The 26,491-nt window shown below is 39.0% G+C and overlaps 1 long non-coding RNA gene across 1 annotated transcript in view; it reads right to left on the bottom strand.

Moving 5' to 3' along the window:
* LOC106085706 (uncharacterized) overlaps positions 1–26,491 on the bottom strand; it is a 234,342-nt gene that overhangs the window by 147,525 nt on the left and 60,326 nt on the right. Inside the window, exon 2 of the long non-coding RNA XR_001221009.2 lies at positions 16,531–16,557. This is a non-coding gene — a long non-coding RNA (uncharacterized LOC106085706). The remainder of the gene's footprint in view (positions 1–16,530; positions 16,558–26,491) is intronic.

Raw genomic sequence — 26,491 nt, 5'->3', positions numbered from 1 at the left:
AGGACTCTTGGACTGTTCAACGCTTTATTTTTCACATTGAGTACCAGAAAACGCTGTCTGAGTAACTTTTTGTTCTTCTAATATGCAACTGACATGCTTGCACTTCAAAAGAGCTTCAACTTTTGAAAATAGTTTTCATTTGGGTTTCCTTTCTCTTCCTACCTTTTTGTAGTACTATGTATGTGCATGTGTGCGAATGGCAGACAATAATCACAGAAAAGAAAAACTGTTTCCTTTGTCGCACTACACACACACACCCACACATTTTTGTGAAAATTCCATACGAACTAACTATGGAATTTGCTGTTGTCCTGTTAGGAATGTGGCTTGTCTTCAAAGGACTTCTCTTGACATAATTTATGACTTTTCATAAAGTTTTGGGGTTTATATGAGTCAATGCACGTTAAGGTATATGAGGCGTACATTGAGAGAACATTTTTTATATATCCAACCAGCTGAACCGGGTCCGCTCCGCAGCGCTGCATCCCATATGATCTTACTGGCCTAAGAATTCGCTCGCAGGGTTTAGGGTAATTAACGTTTGGGGTGTTAGATATACTCCATTATTAAAAGTCCTTATTTCAGCCGATATTGTCATGATGTCCTATTTAGGAGTATTTACGGGGGTGAAGTGATTCCTAAGGCTCTTGGCCCAGCATCTCATACCAGCATCGAGCTCTTCTCCCAAATACCATTTCTTAAACCCCATATAGGCATTGGTTTATGGGATGAGACGTCCTCAAACATTTGGCGCCAAAATTTTTATTCTTTGGGGGATGTTTTGGGAAAGGGGCGGTGCCCCAAACACATGGTCCCACATTTGGATATCAGATTCGTATTCTACTCCCAAATACCTTTATTTGAGCCCCATATTGCGATGGTCAGTAAATAATTGTTGTTTGTGGGGTATTTTGGGAAAGGGGTAGACCCCCAGAAAATTGGTCCCGAAAGCGGGTATCAATTCTTGCTCTACTGCCCAATACCTTTCATTTAAATTCCACATTGACATGGTCGGTAAATATGCCCGATTTAGGGGTGTTTTGGGGATTGGAGTGGTCCCGCAAACACTAAGCCCGGAAAATATATCAGCAACGTGCTTTATTCTAATGTATCTATATATCATTTATTTGCCATTGGCCTCAAAACTGAATATCAGATTCGTTTTCTAATCTCACTCCTTATTTCAAAAGTCAGAAAATATGTTCGGTTTATGGTATGAGCCCTAAAAACTATCAATATCGAGACCCACTCCCTTTAAGACCCAAAATTGTCATGGTGAGCAAATACGTCCTATTCGGCGGATGTTATGCGGGTGGGACGTCCCCTATGCAGTTGGCCCAGAATGTTGATATCAGATTCGTGGTCTACTCCTAAATACCTTTCATTTGAGCCCCATATTTCCGTAGACGGCAAACATGACCGGTTTGGCGGTTGTTTTGTGGGATGGGGCGGGCGTTCAGCGACTTGGCCCTGAAAATATATATCAGATAAGAGTTATATTCTAAAATACTTCTTATTACAGCCCCATATTTGAATGGTCAGCAAATACTTCCTATATGGGTTGTGTTATCGGGGTGGGGTGGCCCCGTATACACTCTTCTCGAATATTGATATCAGATACGGGATTTACTCCCAAAGACCTTTCATTTGAGTCCCATATTGCTATTGTAGTAAATTTGTCCTCATACACTTGGTCCCACATTTGGATATCAGATTCGTATTCTACATCTAAATACCTTTTATTTGAGCTCCATATTGCCATGATCAGTAAAAAGGTCCTGTTTTGGGGGGAGTTTTGCGGAAGGGGTGCACCCCCAGAAACTTGGTCCCACATTTAGATACCAAATTCGTATTTTACTCGCAACTACCTCTCATTTGAGTCCCATATTGCCAAGGTCGGCAAAATATGTCCAATTTATTAGTGTTTTGGGGGTTGGGGTGGTCACCCAAGCACTTAGTCCGACAATAGGATAAAAGATACGTTTTCTACTCCTGAATACCTTTCATTTGAGTCCCATATTTTCATGATTAGTCTATATATATATTTGGTAGGTTTTGGGGGTGGGGCTGCCCCCCTAGGCATAGGTTAGGTTTAATTGGCAGTCTGCCATCAGACTCACTTAGACGTTTTCGTCCATTGTGATACCACAGGAACAGAAGAAGGAAGACGCCTTCTTGTTCCTACCGTTGAACCATCGTTATCGCTTTAAAAAGCCCAATAACTTGCAAATGTTCACATCCGCTAAATCAGACAGAACAGAAATGAAAACCTCAAGTGGAACTCCTTCTAACTGCTAGTGCGGGACACACACAGAAGGTGTTCTATAGTCTCTTCTTCCTCGATGTCCTCACAGCTTCTGCAAAAGTCGTTGTCCGCTATACAGTGACCTATCATGACAGACACAATGACTGAGACGTCTGTTCTAGCCAATGACAGTAAAGCAGTAGACCTCTTCAAGTCTAGATGAGGCCACATAGCTTTGGAATGCTCACAAACCACGTTTTGTGACCATCTATCATTGGTCGTTCTTCGGGCCTGGTTCTCAAAACTCAGATTAGATGTCGCTAGAGGCATATCCACAGATTCCAGTGTCCCTGGAATGTGTAGGGTAGTTCCTAGTCTCGCAAGCTCGTCTGCTTTAGAACTCCCAGAATAGGTGAATTTTGAACTGTTCTGCCATCTCGTTGAGAGATCTGCGACCGTCGAGGGCGGTTTTTGTGTTCAGAAATACGTTCTCCAGGGATATAATGGCTGCCTGGCTGTCTGAGAAGATATTAATGCCAATCGTCGTTATGACATTATGTCTTAGCCATTCTATCACTTCCTTAATTGCCAGGATCCCCGCTTGATACACACTACAGTGTTCGGGTAACCTTTTCGATATGACCAGTTCTAGATCTTTAGAGTACACCCCAAAGCCCACCTGGTCGTTTAGATTGGAACCATCCGTATAGAAGTACATGTAACTTCTGTTACCAGAGATATCGTAGTTCCAATCGGTTCAATCAGGAATAGTGGTCCAGTACTTTTTTTTTTATCAAAAAGCGGCTCAGGTAGGGTTTAATCCACACTGTCTGGAACATCGGATATTGTATCAAGGATAACACAGTGTCCGTAGCCACCACATGACCAAAGAGAAAGCTCCCTTAATCTCACGGCAGTGGTCGCTGCAATTTGTCTAGCCACAATGTCCAGAGGCATTAGATGTAGCATTAAATTCAGTGCATCAGATGGTGTCGTCCTCAGTGCGGCTGTGATGCAGTGATGCAGTAGGTGGATTTTTTTAGCGCCGTCCACCAAACCCCAACACCATATAACATAATAGGTGTGACAACTGCAGTATATACCCGATGCATGATACGCGGTCTATATTCCCAACTTTTGCGAAAGGCTCTCTTACAGGTGAATAGGGCAAGAGTAGCCTTTCTTGCTCTTTCCAAAATGTTGGATTTGAAGTTCAATATCCTGTCCAGCAAAACTCCCAGGTATTTTGCGTTTTCTGTAAATGGAACATTCTCTCCGCCCAAGGCGACAGGTTCCACTGTAGGCAACTTGTATGTCCTGCTGGAAAGAACTACTTCTGTTTTGCACGGACTTATACCCAGGCCACTTTCGGTAGCCCACTTTGCTGTTGCACGTAGAGCTTCCTGAAGTATATCTCTTAGAGTGTTGGGAAATTTGCCCCTAACCGCAATTGCGCAATTGTATTTTGATACGTGTAACTATGCTATCGTCGTCATGCAGCTCATACAGCTAGTGGTTCATACGTCGCCTATATTCTCCATTAACCCAAACTGGTCCATATATTTTACGAAGAATCTTTCTCTCAAATACTCCAAGCACTGCCTCATATGCTTTCACAAGTACCCATGATTCAGAACCATATAAAAGCACGGGTAGTATCAGTGTCTTGTGTAGTGTTATCTTCGTCTGTCGAGAGGTGGCCTTGTTTCTAAACTGCTTACTTAGGAGGGAGGAGACTTATTCCTCTGTAGATGTCACATTCCGTCTTGTATCCTTTCTTGTGTACGGGACATAGTATGCTGAGGTTCCAATCATCGGGTATGCGTTCTTCTAGCCAGATTGCGCAGATCAGCTGATGCATACGCCTTATCAGCGTGTTGCCTCCTGTCTTAAATAGTTCAGCGGGTAACCCGTCGGCTCCTGCTGCCTTGTTGTTCTTGGAGTATGCCGCTGCTATTTGTTGTGTTTGTAGCTTTTCAATGTCCAGCTTCCGTGCAGTGTCAGATCTTACTTTCTTCGCCATGTTTAAACGGGTGCGAACCTTTGCTGCAACAAGATAATGATCCGAATTTATATTCGCTCCACGGATCGATCGTACATCTTACACGCTGGATAAATGCCTTCCATCTATCACAACGTGATCAATTTGGTTTCTCGTGTTTTGATCGGGTGCAAGCCATGTGGCTTTGTGAATATTTTTATGCTGAAATCTGGTGCTACTAACTACCATGTTTTTTGCCGCGGCGAAATCTATCAGCCTCAACCCATTACTGAACGTTGTCTCGTGGAGGCTAAATTTTCCGACAGTTGGACCAAAATTGTCTTTTTTCCCTATCTTCACTTTAAAATCTTCCAGAACGATTTTAATATCATAGGCGGGGCAGCGGCCATATTCCCTCTCTAGGCACTCGTAGAAAATATCCTTGGTGTGCTTCTCCTTGTCTTCCGTCGGGGCATTGGCCAAATAAGGCTGATGTTGAAGAATTTGACTTTTATGCGGATTGTGGCAAGCCTCTCATCCACCGAAGTAAAGCTGGAGACAAGGTGTTTCAGTCTCCGACTAACCACAAAACTACAGCCAAATTCATGCCTCGTGTTATGGCAGCTGTAGTATAGTTCTTCACCGTTTGGCGTTGTAGTGACGCCATCCCCAGTCCATCGCACTTCCTGTACGGCGGTAATATCTGCCTTGGACTTCTCTAATATATCCACCAGCGCTTATACTGCACATTCTCTATGAAGAGTGCGGACATTCCAGGTGCAGATCCGCAAATCATGGTCCTTTTTCGTTTGCGTTTGTCGTCAACGTTGGGGGATCCGTTTTTACTATTTCTTTGTTTCTCATAGTTATTCTTAAAGTTTTCCGGGGGTGGGTTACTGGCACAGTGCCCCAACCGCATGGGTTTTGTGGGATTGAACATGTATCCCTCGTTGTGGCGAGCCGCTTGCTCCAAGATCCGTCGCTCGACGCCAGCCGCCCATAACCTGGGAACAGACGCTGATGTTGCCCATTGGATATTTGAAGGCGCCAATAACTCGCCTTGTCATCTCGAGTATCATTGGCACTCAGTATTTAATTGGGAGCCAGTGCCAACTGACTCCTCACTGAGGAGTCCAGTTTAGGACCGGCATATTTGGGGCAATTGACTACACATTTCCCGTAGAGATTGGTAAAGGTCACATGAACAGCTATTTTCAAATAATTACTATTAAACCTTCATTGGGACAGTACACAAATTGAATATGAAGACTTCTGAAATCAATGACAAGTATCGTCGGTTATTGACCTGATACATTTTCCTAAAAATCCGGTCTACTGACTTCTTGAGGTTGGATTATAACATGAACTTTATGTTAGTTTGAAATTCTTACGTAAATTTGATTTTTTATAAATTTTTCGCTTACTATATGAATTTTGTGTTTTTGCCTTCGGAAATGGCTGCAATTTCCAACTGTTTTTGTTCATGCATTGGAATTTTTGGCAACAGTACATACTGTAAAATCGCCCAATTATCCAACTTTTTTTTTGGCAGAAAATCATACTTCTTGTTCATAAACTCTTCGATCCTGTTACATATCGGAACATCAAAGGATTGCAATTGCCTTTCATTATTATCCAATTAATTATGCATATTATTGTTTGCAATTCTGTAAAAACAGCAACAACAACAATGCAATATTGTACAACCGTTTTTGTGAAATTGTAATACAGATATTTGGTTTTGTTGCTGCTCAGAGCACAGCAAACAAGCATTGGTTTATGTTCCTTTGATGATGGTGTATGATTTCATACAAGGCATCCAATGGTAAACATATATGAAAGTCCTTTTTGCATCATTCGCTGCACACAAAAGGGCATGTAAGCATGTCAACCCACACCAACAACTCATATGAATTGACTACTGTCAAAGAACCTATCCACTACACCAAAGGAACCTTCCAGTGTGCTAGGGAACTAATGGCTTTGTGGCCATTTCAACCGATTAAGGATATTGCATTGTGTTGCAAGTGAAAAAGTTGTAGGTTTCCTTGCTGCATTTGTTTCACAGCCTGGTAATTGCAGTCGTAACTTCGTTGGAATGGGTAAATTTATAATGGTTCACAAATTCGAAAATGGATAGAAATGAGTGCAGCACTTCGACAAAGAGATATACGCTCGAGGCATACATGTTCATATGTAAAGTTGCCATGTCAACACATCAATTATTTGCAATTATGAAAGGGCACTAACGGATGGTGCACAGAGAAAATGTTGATCAAGCTCGACTAAAAGCAATAAAAACGTAAGAAGTGTAATTTGCCACAGAAAGAATGTCTGTTATTACACAAAAATACATGCATTGGGAAATAGCACAGCTAATAGACAGGGTTGTCGAGCGTGGTTAATGTGGTAATTGTATCATAGATGCGTTTTCGCTATTAATACGATTCAATAACAACATACCAACGCACGGCCCTTGAAGCCATCACACCTAATATGGTTGAACAGTCTTTTAACCAAAGACGAAACGCGTCCCATAGTGGTTGGCTATCCTTTTCCATTTGCATCTCCGATCATTGAGCTCGTCTCGAAACAAACAAAAATTAAAAATGAGCTCTTTGAAATTAAAAAAATGGAATTTTATTGATTTTTCGGAACTAGATTTTTAAGGAAAATTTGGATAAATACAAATTTGTGTAGAAAGTTGGTAGAAATTCAACAAAGTGTGAATAGAAATTTTTAAGTTCTAAGAAAATTTCATGGAAATTAGATTTAGAGGTAGAGAGACGACATGGGATAACTATGAGCATCACACATCCTTTAACTTTGAGCTCCGACATGTGTGGTGTCCATCGGGAAGCTTAGCTGAAAGCTACCGGTCGTGTACACAGGTTGCGGATAGTTGAAAGCTTCGTTTTTATGCGGAGTAGCTGCAAATGCGGCCGCAGGCAGTCAGCGATTTTCGAAAGGAAAGTCTCAGTGAGGAGTCTGATGGCAATGGCTCTTAATTAAATACTGAGCGCCAATGATAGTCGAGATAACAAGGCGAGTTATTGGCGCCTTCAAATAAACAATGGCCAACATCATCGTTTGTTCCTAGGTTAGGGGCGGCTAGTGGCGAGCGTCAAGTCTTAGATAACGCGACAACGAGGGATGTGAGATCCCACAAAACCCATTCGGTAGGGGCGTTGGGGCAGTAACCCGCCCCATGAGAATCGCCGAGAGAAAGAAAGGAATAGTAAAAACAGACCCCCTCCAACGTTGACGACCCACGCAAACAAAAAAGGACCATGATTTGCGGATCTGCACCTGGAATGTCCGGACTCTTTATAGAGAAAGTGCAGTATACGCACTGGTCCAGATTTGGACCGATTTGGGCCAAGTTTCAGAAAAACTTCGAAGAGCCTAACACAACTCACAGTCCCAAATTTCGGCAACATCGGACATTAAATGTGCCTTTTATGGGCTCAAAACCATGAATCGAGAGATCGGTCTATATGGCAGCTATACCCAAATCTGGACCCATCTGTGCCATATTGAAAATGTATGTCGAGGGGCTTAACTTAACTCTCTGTCCCAAACTTCAGCGACATCGGACAATAAATGCGGCTTTTATGGACTCAAACCCTTAAATCGGGAGATCGGTCTATATGGCAGCTATATCCAAGTCTGGACCGATCTGGGCCAAATTGCAGAAGTACGTCGAAGGGCCTAATACAACTCTCTGTCATGAATTTCAGCAAAATCTGATAATAAATGTGGCTTTTATGGGCCTAAGACACTAAATCGGAGGATCGGTCTATATGGCAGCTATATCCAAATCTGGACCGATCCGAGCCAAATTAACGAAGGATGTCGAAGAGCCTTACACAACTCACTGTCCCAAATTTTACCAGAATCGGATAATAAATGTGGCTTTTATGGGTCTAAGACCCTAAATCGGCGGATAGGGAGGCTATATGAAGATATAGCCCTTCTTCGAACTTAACCTGCTTATGGATACAAAAAAGAATCTGTGCAAAGTTTCAGCTCAATATTTCTATTTTTGAAGATTGTAGCGTGATTTCAGATAGACGGACATGTCTAGATCGTCTTTGATTTTTACGCTGATCAAGAATTTATATACTTTATAGGATCGGAAATGGATATTTCGATGTGTTGCAAACGGAATGACAAAATGAATATACCCCCATCCTTCGGTGGTGGGTATAAAAATTCAGCGGTGGTTTTCCCCTCCTAATGCAGTGAGGTACTATGCCATGTAAAACTTCTCTCCAAAGAGGTGTCGCACTGCGGTACGACTCAGCTATAAAAAGGAGGCCCCTTATCATTGAGCATAAACTTGAATCGGACAGCACTCATTGATATGTGAGAAGTCTGCCCCTGTTCCTAAGTGGAATGTTCATGGGCAAAATTTGTTCCCTCGACGACTTCCACAATGTCTATAAAGTTTGTTCGAAATCGGTTCAGATTTAGACATAGCTTTCATATATATATTCTCGTCCGATTTGCAGTAGTCCGGCGAGGTCCATCCAAATTGATTCAGAATTAGACAAAGCTCCAACTTTGTGCCTACCTGGTAGGTGTAAGGTATTATAAAGTCCGCCCTTCATCAGTGGTTGAAAAATTATGGAGCCTATTATTAGTTTGAGATAAACCTACACAACTTTCATAGAAAATTTGACTTCCTAAGTAAATTTTCTACAAGTTTTGATTTTTGTTTAGTAATTCTCTTCAAAGTCTGTTTTTCATAGGAAATAGATTTTCAAAACCAAATTTTAAACTTTTTTTTTTTTTTTTTGGGTTTTGTTTATGAGAGCATCGTTTTGCTATAAAGGATAACCCTTTTTACTTTGCTGCAAAAAATTTTTAATTTTGGGGGATGTTACATTATTCCTCACAAACTAACCCAATAAACCTTACAAATGAAGCTCTTTATTGTCCAGAGGTTCTCTTTGTGTTGCAAAGTTGTAAAAGGGCTCTGATGTAAATCCACCCTCACATAAACCAAACAAAAAGTTGTAAAGTACGTTACGTGAACATAGTAACATACGATTTATATAACGTTTTTAAGTTCCAAAAAATCAGGATAGCAGAATATCCAGGATATTCGATAAAATCTAAAGCGAAACGCAAAACGTTTCGAACAAAGTTACATGAACTTGACCTTAAACTTCTACGGCTTCTCCAAACATAAGGGCTTTGCTTCTTTCATACTTCGAAATTGGGTCACGGGCATTATTTGTGTAAGGGCGGCCCTAGGGTTTGTTTACAGAACTATAGCTGCCACTTCCAATCTTGACATTTTAATGGTCTATCAAAATGTCATTAAAATGTCAAGTCATCAATCTTTTCTTGTTTTCGATTAGGTTAACAGAAATCTTAAGCAGCTGCATGAAACTCCACCAAAAATTATAGGAGGATGTAGAAACTTGAATACATACGGGAGCTTGCTCCCGATACACAAAAACAAAAACCAAATATGTTGTAACAGGAAGTGTTGCTGTGCCATTTGCCCAAGAGGGGGATGTAAGCATTGTAAAAGCCCAAAACGTGTGGAATGTTACAACGCTAATGTAGAGAAAAAAAGGACATGCAGAAGGCATGGTCGGACCCTATAGAAATGATTCAGGTGAAAGTTTTTGTTGATCTCAACATAAAAAAGGAGCGCCCTTCCATTTTGTTGGCTTTACACTGTCTTTTTCAGGTTAACATCTGCCCTTGACAACACCACATCAAATTATAACGAACGTCATACAATTTCCATTTTCATCAAATCACAATGGGAGCCCACAATCCACAGATGAAGGACAATCACTTACACTTTTTGGGGTACTTTTACTAAAACCAAATACCAGCACTGGCTATAGAACATTGAGTGGAGTTTGAGTGAGCAAAACAGAAAATGAGAGACATAAATTTGCACAAACACGAGTGCTCTGCTACAAATGAACCCCTACTTGGCTTTTGAATTTCACTGCCACAAGTGCTGTGCTTGCAGAATTTGCTAACCTACTGCCTGTGCTGCTGGCCCAGCCAAAAGATATTCGCTGAGAAATTTTTTGAACTAAACTCACTCGTGATTAGAAACTTAAAATGAAAGCAACTCATTCAGAGCCTCAACGAGTGTTTAGAAAACATTATTGCGGTCATTAAGGGGCCCATAAAAGTGTCTGACATAATTTATGCGGTCTATAAGGAGCTGAGAAGAAGACATGCCTGCCACCAACGGCAACGATGACACAAGGCTATAAATTTTCTATTTTAATGGGAAAACAGTCAACTCACGACGTCGATTTTCAACAGGAGCTCAGTTTCGAAAACAAGTGGAAGCAGTTGCAAATTAACATTTTTGTGGATGGTGGTAGTGACAAAATTTGAGACATGCGCACTTTGAAAAGGGTATTCGCATAAAGTGGGCTGTAGTAAAAACACTGTCATCCTGAATGGGTTGCTGTATGCTATTCTTATCCTGAATAGCATACAGCATTGGGCATAAAAAAGGTGGAGCTGAGCTGATTCGAAACAGCTAGAGGACAGGAAATGTTGAACACACTAATCAAACAACAAACTTTTTTGAAAGATTATAAAATTTTTTTAAAAAAGATAAAATTTCAATGAAAGCTTACTTTTAGCAAAAATTTCCCTTAAGCAAAAATTTTCAAAAAAAAAAATATCAAAAATTATTTTAGAGAAAATTTCTGCTAAGAGTTTTTCTCTCAAGTTTTTCTATTTTCAAAATTAAAAAAAAAAAATTAAAAAAATTTTTTCTCTTTAACAAATTTTTAATAAAAATTTTCTCTTAAGACAAAATTTTAAAGAAATTTTCAACATTTTAGGAAAATTTTAAATTTTCTCTAAAAACAATTTAGTAAAAATTTCTCTAAACAAATTATAGTAAAAATTGTCCGAAGGATATGTTTAAGTAAAATATTCTCGAAATAAAAAAAAATTAGTAAAATTTTCTCTAAAGACTAAATTTTAGTAAAATTTTCTCTAAAGACTAAATTTTAGTAAAATTTTCTCTAAAGACTAAATCTTAGTAAAATTTTCTCTAAAGACTAAATTTTAGTAAAATTTTCTCTAAAGACTACATTTTAGTAAAATTTCCTCAATTCACTAAATTTCATTTAAAATTTATTTAAACACAATATATTTGAAACATTTTGTTGAAACACAAAATTTTTGTAAAATTTTCTCTAAACACAATTTTTTTTGTAAAATTTTCTTATAATTGAGAATTTAAATGAATTGTTCTTCAAACACAAAATGTAAGTAAAATTTTCTCTAGACAAAATTTTAGTAAAAGCTTTTCAAAACATTAAGAAAATAGTAAAATTTTCTCTAAAAACCAAAATTTAGTAAAATATTTTGAAAGACAAAAATTTAGTAAAATTTTTTGTAAAAAAAAAAATAATAATTTTTTCTAAGAACTATTTAGTAAAATGTTTTCTAAACAAATTTTAGTAAAATTTTTCTCCAAAGGAAATGCTTTAGTAAAGTTTTCTCTGAAGGAAAAATTTTAGTAAAATATTCTTAAAACATAAACAATTTTACTTAGTTTTAGTAAAACTTTTTGTAATGACTAAATTTTAGTAAAATTTTCTTTAAAAAAAAAATAGTAAAATATTCTTAAATCACAAAAATTTATTTAAACACATTATTATTGCAAAAATTTTTAAACGCAATATTTTTGTAAAATTTTGTCTAAACACAAAATTTTTTTAAAATTTTGTCTAAACACAAAATTTTTGTAAAATTTTCTTTAAATTAAAAATTTTAAAGAATTGTTCTTTTAAAGACAATGTTTAAGAAAAAAATTTAGTAAAAGCTTATCTATAGGCAAAATTTTAGTAAAATATTCTTCAAGCGCAGTATTTGGTTTAAATTTTCTCTAAACAAAAAATAGTAAAATTTTCGTGAAATAAAAACAAAAAAATAATAGTAAAATTTTCGTGAAAAAAAGTTTTAAATTTTCTCTAAAAACTATTTAGTAAAGTTTTCTCTAAACAAATTTTAGTAAAATTTTCTTCGAAGGAAATGTTTAAGTAAAATTTTCTCTGAAGGAAAAATTTTAGTAAAATATTCTCAAAATAAAAAGAATAAGTAAAATGTTCTCTAAATAGTAAATTTGAGTAAAATTTTCTGTTAAGAAAAAAATTTAGAAAAATTTTCTCAAAGCACAAAATTTTGGTTAAATTTTGTTTAAACACAATATTTTTCTAAATTTTTTGTTTAAACACAAAATTTTTGTAAATTTTAAAGAATTGTTCTTCAAAGACAACATTTAAATAAAATTATCGTCAGGAAAAATTGTAGTAAAAATTTAAAAGGATTAAAAATGCTCATTTTATAGGCTTAATACTCTATATCAGGAGATTGGTATATATGGCAGCTATATCCAAATATGGTCCGATCTGAACAACATTTGACAGGAATGGATAGGGGTCTCGAAGAACTCACTGTGCCACGAATTCCGGTAATAAATGGATCTTTTATGGCCTCAATATCCTACATCGGAAGATCGGGCGGACGGTCTATGGGGCAGCTATATCAAAATATAGCCCAATCTAAACCACACTGCAAAGAAATGGGTAGGAGTCTACCAGAACGCACTGTGCCAAATTTAATCGAAATCGGATGAAAAATTACCAATTTATTGCCCCAAGATTTCAAGTCTCGAGATAGGTGAATATAGCGGCTATATAAAACTAAAATCCGATTTTATGAGATCAGAAGATCAGGTTTATATACAAGGAGTACGAAATCATCAAAAATCGTTTGGAAAATGTTTTTATACCCAAGATATCTGGAAGTTTTATAAGAACCCAGCTATTGAGTATATATGGGTAAATACCCGGGAATTTACTCAATTTACCGGGTAAATACCTTTTGGGTCTTTACCCAATCCCCCTCTCTACAAATGGGCACTTTATTGTAACATTTCTTAAATCTGGACGAACATATATATGGGAGCTATATATAAATTTGAACGGATTTGAAGCAAACTTCTCAGATATTATGGTAGTCGTCGAGGAAAGTGTTGTGCAAAATTTTGTCAAGATTGGTCAATAAATACGCTTCGTCTCTAGGCTGAAAAACACGCCTGTACCAGATTTTAAGATAATCGGACGAAAACTGCGACCTGCAGTTTGTGCACAAATTAACATGGAAAGACGGACAGGGCTAAATCGAATCACAAAGTGATTCTGAGTAGATCGGTATACTTATCAATGGGTCTACATCTCATCCTTCTGGGTGTTAAAAACAAATGCACTAAGTTAAAAAACTCTAAACCACAGCAGTGGTGTAGAACAAAAAACAACAACAAAAATAATAAAGGCAGGTCGCACGTGGCTATGAATACTCTTGCTCAGAGACGGAAAATACAAAAAGTTAAACACCAAAAAGGTACTTTTTGGATCGAAATTCAACAGAGCCGGCCGGGATGCGAACCTGGGCACACGGAGCACCAGCGAGAGCCATTGCTGTTGTCTAGCGTTCAAAGCTGTCAATACAACTTCCAACAGATGCGCTAAATCATGTGCTACCTTTTCCATTTGCAAAAACCAAATCTCCGATCATTGAGCTCGTCTCTAAAGAGAAATTAACAAAAAATTGTGAATATGAATGATCTTCGCCTTAACTGGCAAAAAACTTGAAATGAGTATTTTTTGTTTTGCATAAAATTTTTAAATTCATTTCGACATATAGATCAATATGGGACCTAAATGAAAATTCTCATATAGAAGTTGGGTGTCAAGTATCGGGGTCCCTCTCCCAAAGTTGACTCGTCCATAAGGATTCCTAATCTAAATATGAACTGATATTGCCCCATTAAAAATCCAACGACCTGCCTACAGCGGACACGGTTCGATCAACTAACAAGCGAGGCAGACTATCTGGCGACCCACCTGGCCAATATTTTCACAGCGTGCCTGGGACTTGCATATACTCCGAAAGCCTGGCTGGAGGCAAAGGTGGTGTTTATACCCAAGCCCGGCAAGGCAAGTTAGGCCACACCAAAGGCCTACAGACCTACAAGCCTTACATCCTTTCTACTCAAAACCATGGAACATATTGTGGACACCATGATAAAGAGTAGGATATCCAGCGAACTGCTTAGATACAAATAGTATGCCTATGTCAAGGGAAGGTCGGTGGAGACTGCCCAACACGAGGATGTGCATAAAATAGAAGAATCCTTCGATGCCATAACTTAACCCCTGGCGGTATGCATTGACATCGAGGGGGTTTTTAACAATGTGCGGACCGGCACACTGATCCAATCTTTAGACCAGTACCGGGTGGTCCCGGTCTTATGAGATCGGATAAGCCATAAGCAACGGAACAGGTGGATAAATTATGTGTCCCATGACATGAGGGAGAAAGTGGCACAAGGCACGCCACAGGGGGCATTTTATTGCCACTACTATGGGTGACCACCATAAATGACCTATTACGGATGCTGACTGAGGATTTTATAATACTCCTAAGGAGTAAGGATCCGAAACAGCTATGCAGAAGGGCCGAAAGGGTCTTGCATTTCACATATGACTGGGCTATATCCAGAGGTCTCAATGTTAACCAAGACAAAAAATAGAAATATGCCTGTTCAAGAGAAAGACAAAGGTGGGTCAATTTAACGCACCACGATTCCTCAATAGAACGATTTCGATATCTGATCTTGGACAGGAAACAGAATTGGAAGTGTCACATTCAGGAGCGTACTGAGAAGGCTCACAGATGTTGGGCATTACGCAGACGGGCCGTAGACTCTAAAATGGGGCCTGAATCCGACGGTTGTCTACTGGGTCTGCAGGAGCGTGACTAGACCAAAATTTATTTACGCCTCAGTAGTTTGGTGGACTGCAATAGAGAAAGAGTGCAACATAAGGACCGACCATACAACAGGTTCAGAGAACATGTTGTCTTGGCATAGGCGGAGCGATGAGAACCACGCGCACTAAGGCGCTGGAGACTATTCTGGATATCCGACCCATTGACATACAGATTAAATGTGAGGCAACCACTGCGGCTATGAGACTTAAGGCGATGGGAGAATGGATTGAGGATGGGAGAAGCTCATACCATCGCGGAATAATCGAGGCGACGACAGGAAACCTGGAAAGAAGGGCAGATGTTTCCTATCGGATACCAGAGATGAACCTTGAAGTTCAGTGCGAGGCACTGCTGCCATCGGCACAGTCTTGGATTGACGGAATCCTAATATTGCCATTTAAAAGATCATGTTACATGGATGGATCAAAGCTAGAGAACATATTGAGCCTGGGGGTCTACATCGAGAACACAGGGACTGCTGAACAAGATCTGTTTTAGACTGCCTCACCATAATACGGTCCTGCAGGCGGAGATCCGGGCGATCACGGAAGGCGTTAGATGGGGTGGTGCTAACGCGAGGACGTCTAGAGTGAATATCTTTACGAACAGTAAATTTGCCATGAGGGCAAAAGTAATCAGGACGGTAAGATCACGAACAGTCTTGCAGTGTAAGGAGATTAACGCCTTCTTTTAGAATGGCACAATCCGCATAGTTTGGGTGCTGGGCCATAAAGGAGTAAGGGGGAATGAAAGCGCAGACGATTAGACGGTGAAGGCCAGAGGACTGCCGTCAATAAACTTCGTTAACCCGAAGCCTTTCGGGTCGACGCAGTCCGAGTTAAGGGAGTGGGCGATGAATGCGCATGCAACATTGTGGAAAAGTGAAACGGTCGGTAGGACGGCGAAAATCCTATGGGGGGATCCAGATCGTGAGAAGACGAGGCTATTACTGAAAGGAAGCAAGAAGGGGGTCACTATAGCTATTTGTATCATGACGGGACACATAGAACAACGAGCTCACTTATGTAAAATCGGTGCGGCAAGTGATAGCATGTGCAGGGCATGCGGGGAAAATGATGAGAGTTTGGAGCATTTCCATTGTCATTGCCCAGCTTTCGCGTCTAACAGATACCGGCACTTAGATGGAGACACAATACCAGACATAAACCAACTTAGGGGAGTGGTATTGAAAATGCCATGAATATGGCATGTTCGCTACCATTGTCTAGGCTTGGATAAGAATTTTTGAGATAACCTTTTTCATCTTAGCAGCATCATTAACGCTGTTAACCAGAAGAACTTGCAGAAGCTACACTTTAACACTCTGGTTATCATATTCCCTTAGTTCAACATAATATTTGTCTTATACAGACTATTTTTAAGGCGACAATTTTGTTAAATATTGTCTTTACACAAAAATAGTTTTTTTTTTGTGGATATGTTTTATTTCTCATTTACTTACCTTGTAATCGCCTCTTAAAAAGTTTTCCTGCAAATGTAAAGAAAAAATATTTTTTAAAAACATTTTTAAAAAATGTTAATCATTTGTATATTTAGATGTTTCATTCGTATGCCAAATATAATATTGAATATCCTTGCTGTAGTGTAACATTTATCAACCCGCTACTATTCCCACAAATTCCACAAACTCTTTTCCAAAAATCCCCAACATATAGACACATTTATATGTATGTATATCAGATTATAAGATTTTATTTGATAGCATCAACATTTGTTCGTACCACCCACTCTGCTCACTTTCTGGAGAAATTTGATCTCCCAGTAAAATTGTGATAATGATAAGAATTTGAGGCATACCATGCCATGGTATAAAAATCAACATCAATGGCAGTTACCCTTAAGCTGATTGTCCTTTGCTGGCAAAGGATAATATCATATCAGTAGGGTTAAACAAGAAAAAATAAAAAACAAAAACAATTTTGTTACAACCCCAAACGTATGCCTGTACAAGGATGTATGGCTGTAGCTGTAGGAAACAAAATTGCGTGGGCGTCCAACATTCCTTGGAGAAAAACCATATATGGACATGCGTAGAATAGGGCAACAGCAATTTAAAGGAGGTTGCTTTACACCAAGGAATTAACAATGCTTTGCATACAGAGAGGAAATGTTGGAGATAAAATGGCAAGCACTTGTAAAGGACAACAAGGGTATGTACACCAAAAACGATGTGTACATCAAACTGCTTGGTGTGTAATTACCGAAAAAATTACATTAGCTGAGTTAAAAATATGTTCTATTACATTACATCACAACACACTAAAACTATAAAAATAAGGCAAAATCGGGCGATATATATATCTGAACAGATGTCTATGAAATTGACCAGTAATACCGAGAATCATAAGGAAATCCTTCCTGCTAAATTTCGAGGGAATCGACCAAATGACCATTTTATTGCAATATTACTGCAAATCGGACGAACATATATATGGGAGCTATATCCAATTTTGAACCGATTTTTATGAATTTCAACAGTAATATTGAGAGTCATAAGAAAACCCTTCCTGCCTAATTTCGAGAGAATCGGTTAACAAATGACTATTTTATTGCTGTATTACTACAAATCGGACGAACATATATATGGGAGCTATATCCAATTTTGAACCGATTTTTATGAAATTATGCAGTAATATTGAGAGTCATAAGAAACCCCTTCCTGCCGAAGTTCGAGAGAATCAGATAACAAACGACCATTTTATTGTTGTATTACTGCAAATCGGACGAACATATATATGACAGCTATATCCAAATCGGAACCGATTTTTATGAATTTCAACAGTAATATTGAGAGTCATAAGAAAACCCTTCCTGCCTAATTTCGAGAGAATCGGTTAACAAATGACTATTTTATTGGTGTATTACTGGAAATCGAACGAACATATATAAGGCAGCTATATCCAAATCTGAACCGATTTTTATGAAATTCACCAGTAATATCGAGAGTCATAAGAAACCCCTTCCTCCCGAAGTTCGAGAGAATCGGTTAACAAATGACTATTTTATGGCAGCTATATGCAATTTTGAACCGATTTTTCGATAGGCTTCGTCTCTAGACCGAAAAACATGCCCATACCCAATTTGAAGACGATCGGATGAAAATTGCGACCTGTAGTTTATTAATATGGGCAGACGGATTGACAGTTACACGTAACGATTCGCATCTTCTTTGAAGAAGTACGGTCCAATGATGCCACCAGCCCATAAACCACACCAAACTGTGATGTTTTTTGGATGCATTGGAAGCTATTGCACTGCTTCTGATCTTCATGATCTTCACTCCAAAATCGACAAATCTGCTTATTTACGTACCCATTGGGCCAAAAATGATCTTCTTCGATGGAAGGGAAGAAGCGCGCGATTAAATTCAAAAATTTCCAAGCGTTGTTCGTTTGTAGAACGATTCATGGGCAAATTACAGACCAAACTGAAGATGTTGGACAGTGAAACAGAGCACGAAACGTGCATAAACTGTTTATACCAGTGTAGCCAAAAAGATAATAGCTAAAAAATCACCCTTTATATGACTGCCACATATACAGATTCACTGATTTAATTTCTCGGTCCTATAAAAGGCGCAAACATCATCCAAATCGGGTCAAATAAACACAATGAGATTATTTGGCCCTTCAACATCCTTGCCGAGTTTGATTTAGACCGGCTATATTTCGATATAGCTGTTATGGGTTCATAGATGGTGAATTTTTCACCAGATTCTGAGGAAATGTTATAAATATGAATATACGAGGTGGTGGGTATACAAAGTTCGTCCAGGCCAAACTTTATGCGTTTTATTTGTTTCTTAATTATATTAGTCTTCCTGAAATATCACAATTCAATGATATTTTTTCCAACAAAATATGTTCTCTTACAACAAATTCCTATGAAATTTTCCCAAGAAAAAATATTGCCAAAAGAAATTTCTATGAAAAAATTTCTGTGTAAAAAATTTCTGTGAAGTTTTATTTTTCCTCACAAAACTGTTGCCCCTTTAATATATTTTTTATTGAAATTTCGTTGAAATTATGTCTGAAAAGAAAGTTTCACAGAAATTATGTTTGAAAATTTTTTTAATGAAATTTAGTCTTTTGAGAAAATTTTACTAAGGTTCTGTCTTAGAGAAATGTGTGCAAACACATTCTTGTGTTAAAAAGAAATTTTATTGAAATTTATTTTTTTGAGAAGGGTTCATTCAAATTTTGAATTTATAGAAAATTTCAATAATTTTTTCTTTACAGTAAATTTAAGCGAAATTTTGTCTTTAGAGAACATTTCATTAAAATTTTATCGTTGGAGAAAATTTCACTAAATCTTACATAATTACAAAATGTAGAGAACATTTTACTGAAATTTTGTCGTTAACGGAAATTTCATTGAAATGTTATCTTTAGAGTAAATTGCACAGAAATTTTGCTTTTGGCGTAAATTTCACTGAAATTTTGTCTTTAATATCATATTCATACTCTACTCCTAAATACCTTTCATTTGAGTCCCATATTGTCTCAATCGATGAATTTGCCCTGCTGGGGGGTTTTGAGGGATGGGGAGGCCCCGTAGGCACCGAGGAATAAATTTTCATATCAAAATTGTACTCTACTTTTAAATACCTTTCATTTGATACCCATATTGCCTAAAGATGTAAAAGTGTCCTGTTGCGGAGTTTTTTTTTTGGGGTGCGGGACCTCCCTACCCGAACATTTAGAGTAAAATTTGTATACCAAGTTCGAACTCTACTGTACGATTCCTTTTATTTGATACCCATATTTTCCCAATCGGTAAACATGTCCGTTTGGGTGGGTTTTGGGATGGGGCGTCCCCCCAGGTCATTTGACCTCAAAATTGTATACCAATTATGTGGTTTTGGGGTACCATAAGGTGGTATGCAAAGTTTCGCTTATATCGGTGCACCCATCTCCGAGATCTAGCGTTTTTGAAATTAAGGGTTAGGGGGAGGCTGATATATTGGGTTGCCCAAAAAGTAATTGCGGATTTTTCATATAGTCGGCGTTGACAAATTTTTTCACAGCTTGTGACTCTGTAATTGCATTCTTTCTTCTGTCAGTTATCAGCTGTTACTTTTAGCTTGCTTTAGAAAAAAAGTGTAAAAAAAGTATATTTGATTAAAGTTCATTCTAAGTTTTATTAAAAATGCATTTACTTTCTTTTAAAAAATCCGCAATTACTTTTTGGGCAACTCATAGCTCCCATATAAACCTTACTTCGGATTTTATTTCTTGAGCTCCGGAAAGACGCAATTGTTATCCGATTTGGCTGATATTTTGCCTGCATTAACCTGTTACGACTGGAGGCCAACGTAGCGCAGAGGTTCGCTTATCCGCCTATGACGCTGAACGCCTGGGTTCAAATCCTGGCGAGACCAACAGAAAAAATTTTCAATGGTGGTTTTCCCCTCCTAATGCTACCAACATTTGTGAGGTACTATGCCATGTAAAACTTCTCTCTTAAGAGGTGTCGCCCTATGGCACGCCGTTCGGACTCGGCTATAAAAGGGAGGCCCCTTATTGTTGAGCTTTAACTTGAATCGGACTGCACTCATTGATATGCGAGAAGTTTGTCCCTGTTCCTTAGTGGAATGTTCGTGGGCAAAATTTGCATTTGCAACCTGTTACAACTACCAACAAAATAGCGCCCGGTATGGTTCAAGGCAGAGTTGTTGCTAAGGCTACTAACATCCCTGGTAAGTATGGTCCAAATCGGTTTATAATCTAATATTGGCCAAAAGTTGCCCAAAAAGTAATTGCGGATTTTTTAAAAGAAAGTAAATGCATTTTTAATAAAATTAGAATGAACTTTAATCAAATATACTTTTTTACACTTTTTTTCTAAAGCAAGCTAAAAGTAACAGCTGATAACTGACAGAAGAAAGAATGCAATTACAGAGTCACAAGCTGTGAAAAATTTTGTCAACGCCGACTATATGAAAAATCCGCAATTACTTTTTGAGCAACCCAATTCTTCTAAGGGGTAAGGATCCGACATATTGAGCCCCTGGAAGCTCAAATTGTTGTCTTATTTGGCTACAATTTCCAACCTCCATGTTAAGTACTGTCCAAATAGGTCCCTAACCTGATACGTGTGGTTCCCATATAAACCGATCTCTCGATTATCCTTCCACAGCCCCTAGAAGTTTAAATTTTTGCCTGATTCGACAGAAATTTGCTAAGAAAAGTGCAAATATGTCCTTCAACTATGGTGGTGGTGGGTTCCTGATTCGACAGAAATTTCCTACGAAAAGTGCAAATATGTTCTTTAACTATGGTGGTGATGGGTTCCAAAGATTCGCTCTTGCTGTTTTACTTGTTGAAGTTGTCAATGGAGAAGGCACATCTGAGTATGGATATCGGAGTTTTAACAGGGGATAATAAGCTAAGCAAATATATGCCTCGTATTGGCATAGGGATGATGACATCTCTCGGAGGTGTCATAAGATCGACGACTTGGAGGACAGCTTTCGCTTTCTTTGACAATTTCCTAGAATCAGGGTACTTGGTTTTTTCTCTCAAGCACAAGGAGAGCTAAGAGGCGCAAATCCGTGCAAGATCAAGGCGTTAGACTTTTCATCCAGGTAGCATCAGAAACTACTTTAACGGGTGATTAGCTTTATGAAGAGTTTATCGAAAGGAGAAGAAGGTGCCTTTAGAGAACCATCAACTGCAGTCTTTGATATCAGACTCTCTCTCTCTCTCTCTCTCTACTCCGAAAGACCTTTCATTTGAATTCGATATTGTCTCGGTCGACCTATATCTCCATTTGGGTGTTTTGCAAGACGGCCTAAGACCTTTAATATAAACCTCTAAGTGTCCCATTTGACCTATATGACCATTGGCAGTGTTTATGGGGGACCCCCAGACGTTTGGTCTACAAATTTGATATATTCATACAGAAATGGACGATATGTTTGTCCGGTTCGGCAGGTGTTTTGGGGATAAGGCAACAGTCCGGACAATTGACCCTTCAAATTGATATCAAATTACTGCTCTAATCTTAAATATCTTTCATTTGAGCCCAATATTATCATGGTTGGCGAAAATATCCTGTTTGGAGGTGTAACAGCACCTCATAAACTTGGTTCCCAGAGTTGATATAAAATTCGTGCTCTACCCCTAATACTCTTCAGTTGGTGCCCATATTACCATGGTCGGCAAATAGATCAGTTGGATCAGTTCTCTACTCTTAAATACCTTTCATATTAGTTGCAAATTGCGTTGACTGGTTTATATATCCGTTTAGGGGGTTTGAGGGGCGGCGGTCCACCAGATAACCAACACCAAATTTGTTTGTCAAATACATGTTATTTGGTTGCTAACAAAAATTCCCTAAAATAAGTTTGGGGTTTTTGGGATTTGGTGCTCCCCCAGGTTATATGACCCTTTCTGGATGCCCCAAGAGGTTCTAAAGGTTTGGGTGTGGGCTCAAGACGTCAAATTGGTTGCCCGATATATATGGGAGTTATATCGGGTTATAGAAAGAATTGAATCAAACTTTGCAAAATCATAACAGTACTCAACGTTCAAAATTTCAGCCAAATCGGATAATAATTGCGTCCTCTAGGGGCTTTAGAAGTCATATCGGTTCATCGAAGTATTGGGTTGCCCAAAAAGTAATTGCGGATTTTTTAAAAGAAAGTAAAACTTAGAATGAACTTTAATCAAATATACTTTTTTTCTAAAGCAAGCTAAAAGTAACAGCTGATAACTGACAGAAGAAAGAATGCAATTACAGAGTCACAACCTGGGAAAAAATTTGTCAACGCCGACTATATGAAAAATCCGCAATTACTTTTTGGGCAATCCAATATATAGAAGCTATATCCAAATATCAACCAATATGGCCCATTTTCAATCCCCAATGACCTACACTCAAAAGATATATCTGGGCAAGCATTAAAGCCAATTTATTTATTCTCCTAAAATTCATTCATTGTTAGTTATTCTTTGGATTGACTCCATTGACTACCAATGTTCTCTCAGAAGGAAATTTTGCTACTGACTACCAACTGGTGCATATTCTCGGAACAAAACATTTTTAAGCTTATCACTCCAATTAACTAGTTGCGAAGGGAAAACGAATTTAATTCGGTAGTAAAAGGATTAGGATAAGCCTGTAATCGGCTGTTGTGCGCTCTTAATATTAAAAAGTAACCTGGAAAAAAGAAAATCTAAGTGATATTCCATTCTATTGTACTAACATCACGCTAACATGCCCCTAAGATGCTTCATGTCTACTATTGGATCCCCACCTAAGTGCAGGTATCTGTTAGCCGCGAAAGTCGGGCAGTGACGTAGGAAATGCCTCAACGTCTCTCTTCCCCGCATGCCCTATCACTTAACCCACCGAGCTTGTAGTCCTATGTATCCCGTTATGATACCAAAAGCTATATTGACCTCCTTCTTACATCTTTTCAGTAATAGCCTCGTTTTTTCACGATCTGGATCCCTCCAAAGGATTTTCGCCGTCCTACCAACCATTTCGCTGTTCCACAGGGTTGCATGCGCATTCGTGGCCCACTTCCTTAACTCGGACTGCGTCGACCCGAAAGGCTTCGGGTTAATCAAGCCTTCACTAAAAAATCGTCTGCTTTCTCATTCCCAGTTACTCCGCTATGATCCAGCACCCAAACTATGTTGATCGTACCATCCTCAGAGAAGGCGTTAATCTCCTTTTTAGATTCAAAGACTGTTCGTGATCTTACCGTCCTGGTTGTTATTGCTCTGTTGGCCAATTTACTGCCCGTAAAGATGAAGAAGACTCGACGTCCTCGCGTTAACACCACATCATGTTACACATATCTGTGTAATATGATCTTCCAGATGACAATACTAGGGTTCCTTCAATCCAAGACTGTGCCGCTGGCAGCAGTGCATCGCACTCAACCTCAAGTGTCGTATTAGGTATTCGATCGGGAACCTCTTCCATTCCTTCCACATTGCCTATCGTTACCTCGATTATACATCTCCCATCCTCTATCCATTATCCCATTGCCTTAAGTCTCATAGCCGCAGTTGCCGCACTTTATCTGTATGTCTATGGGTCGGACATCGAGGATAATCTCGAGTGCCCTACTCTCTCCGCCTATGCCCCCATCTTTACGCCTTTGCCAAGACAACATGTTCGCTGAACCTGTTGTGTTTTACTTAAGTTGCAATTTGTCTCCATCGCAGTTCATCAAACTACTGAGTAAGTAAGTATTGGTCTAATCACGATCCTGTAGAGCCAGTGGACTATCCTCGGATTCAGGCCCCATTTCAAGCCTACGGCTCGTCTTCACAGTGCGCAATATCTGCGGTACGCTCCTGGATGTGACACCTCCAATCCAGTTTCCTGTCGAAGATCACACCTAAATATTTGACCTTGTCAGATATCAAAATCATTCTATTAAGGGAACGTGGTGCGTCAAATTGGCCCACCTTTGTCTTCCTCATTATCAAGCAGATTTCAGTGTTGTCTGGGTTAACATTGATATCCCTAGGTCTAGCCCAGTTGTGTGGCATCTGCAAGACCCTTTCGGACCTTATGCATAGCTGGTTCGGATCCTTAACTCTTAGAGGTACTATATAACATTTTCTGCGTAGCTGACGAGTTCAAATCCCTCATCAGACAGCATCTGCAACAGATCATTTATGGTAGTCACCATAGTAGTGGCGATAAAATGCCCCCCTGTGGGGTGCCTTGTGCCACTTTCTCCCTTATATTTATGTCTTGGGATATATAGTTTATCCACCTGTTCCTTAGCATATGGTTTATCCAGTCTCTAAGGACCGGGTCCACCCGATACCGGTCTAAGGATTGGATCAGTATGTCGGTCAATACATACCGCTAATATGTATGTTTTGACATCGAAAGAATCTTCTATTTTATGCACAAACTCGTGCAGGGTAGTCTCTACCGACCTCCCCTTGTCATAGGCATGCTGTTTGTACTTTAGCTGGATGTCCTACTCTTTATCATGGTATCTACTGTACATTAGGCATAACTTGCCTTTCCGGCTGGGGTATGAAAACCACCCTTGCCTCCTGCCAGGCTTTCGGAGTATATGCAAGTCCTAGGCACGCTGTACAAATATTGACCAGGTGGGGCCCCTGATGGTCTGCCTCCTGATGAAGTTACGCCGGAAATATTCCGGGGGACTTAAATGGTTTGAAGATTCTCAAGGATTTCTTCACCATAAATCGTAATGATAAGACTTCGATCACCATCATTATTCCAAGATATCGGGGTCTTCGTGAGTTCCCTCGTATACTGTGGAAAATGGGTTTTCATCAAAAGCCTCAATATGTCCTTCGTTGTCTCTACTCTCACTCCCATGGCGTCTACTAACGTTTTAGGTTGGGATATGGGGTTTTGAGAGAAATTGTTTCATCTTGGCGGCGTATTAACGCTATCAACCTTCTCGCAGAAAAGCTTCCAGGAGGCACGTTTTGCTGCTCAGATAACTGTATTACACACACATCCCAATAAACTTCCTCTTTTTTTCGACGTGCTCTGTTATTAAGTCTGCGGAGCTATTTACCAATGTTGCGAATCTCCCGTGTCATCCAGGGTTTTTCTTGGGCTGATTTCCTTTCCCGAAGAGGACATCTATCTTCGAAAGTCCTCACCAGTGCACTCGTAATCCTGATGACATTTTCGTCAATGCCCTTTATGCTTGGACAATCTAAATTATCGCGCCAAAGTCCTCTGCTGAGTAGTCTTTCGAATTTTGTCCAGTTGGTTTCCAACTTATTCCGGAAGTTTTTCGTATTCGTCGCTGATGTGCGATTCTTAACCTAATGTAGAGATGTTCAGACAAAGAGTGTTCCATGGAGACCCTCCAATCCTGAACCTCATCGATAAGATTTTCCGAACATATCGTCACATCTAAAACCTCCTCCCTAATTCTATTAACGAAGGTAGCGGTGTTACCAATAATAAGTGAAAGGGTTAATCTTGACCCACTTTCCAGAGATCGTTTTTATACCCTCCACCATAAGATGGGGGTATACTAATTTCGTCTTTCTGTTTGCAAAACCTCGAAATATGCGTCTAAGACTCCATAAAGTATATACATTCTTGATCGTCGTGACATTATAAATCGAACTAGCCATGTCCGTCCGTCTGTCCGTCCGTCCGTCTGTCTGTCGAAAACACGCTAAGTTTTGACAAATATTCTTATTGGTGTAGGTTGGGATTGTAAACGGACCAAATCGGTAATTGTTTTGATATAACTGCCACATAAACCGATCATGGGTCTTGACTTCTTGAGCCTCTATAGGGCGCAATTCTTATCCGATTTGACTGAAATTTTGCACATAGTGTTTTAAAATCAGTTCCAACAACTTTGCGAAATATGGTTCAAATCGGTCCATAACCAGATATAGCTGCCATATAAACCGATATTGGGT

Source organism: Stomoxys calcitrans, chromosome 2 (genome assembly GCF_963082655.1).
Source record: "Stomoxys calcitrans chromosome 2, idStoCalc2.1, whole genome shotgun sequence".
Lineage (NCBI taxonomy): Eukaryota > Metazoa > Arthropoda > Insecta > Diptera > Muscidae > Stomoxys > Stomoxys calcitrans.
Note: the sequence above shows the minus strand (reverse complement) of the source record. Positions and strands in the feature narration are given on the sequence as shown.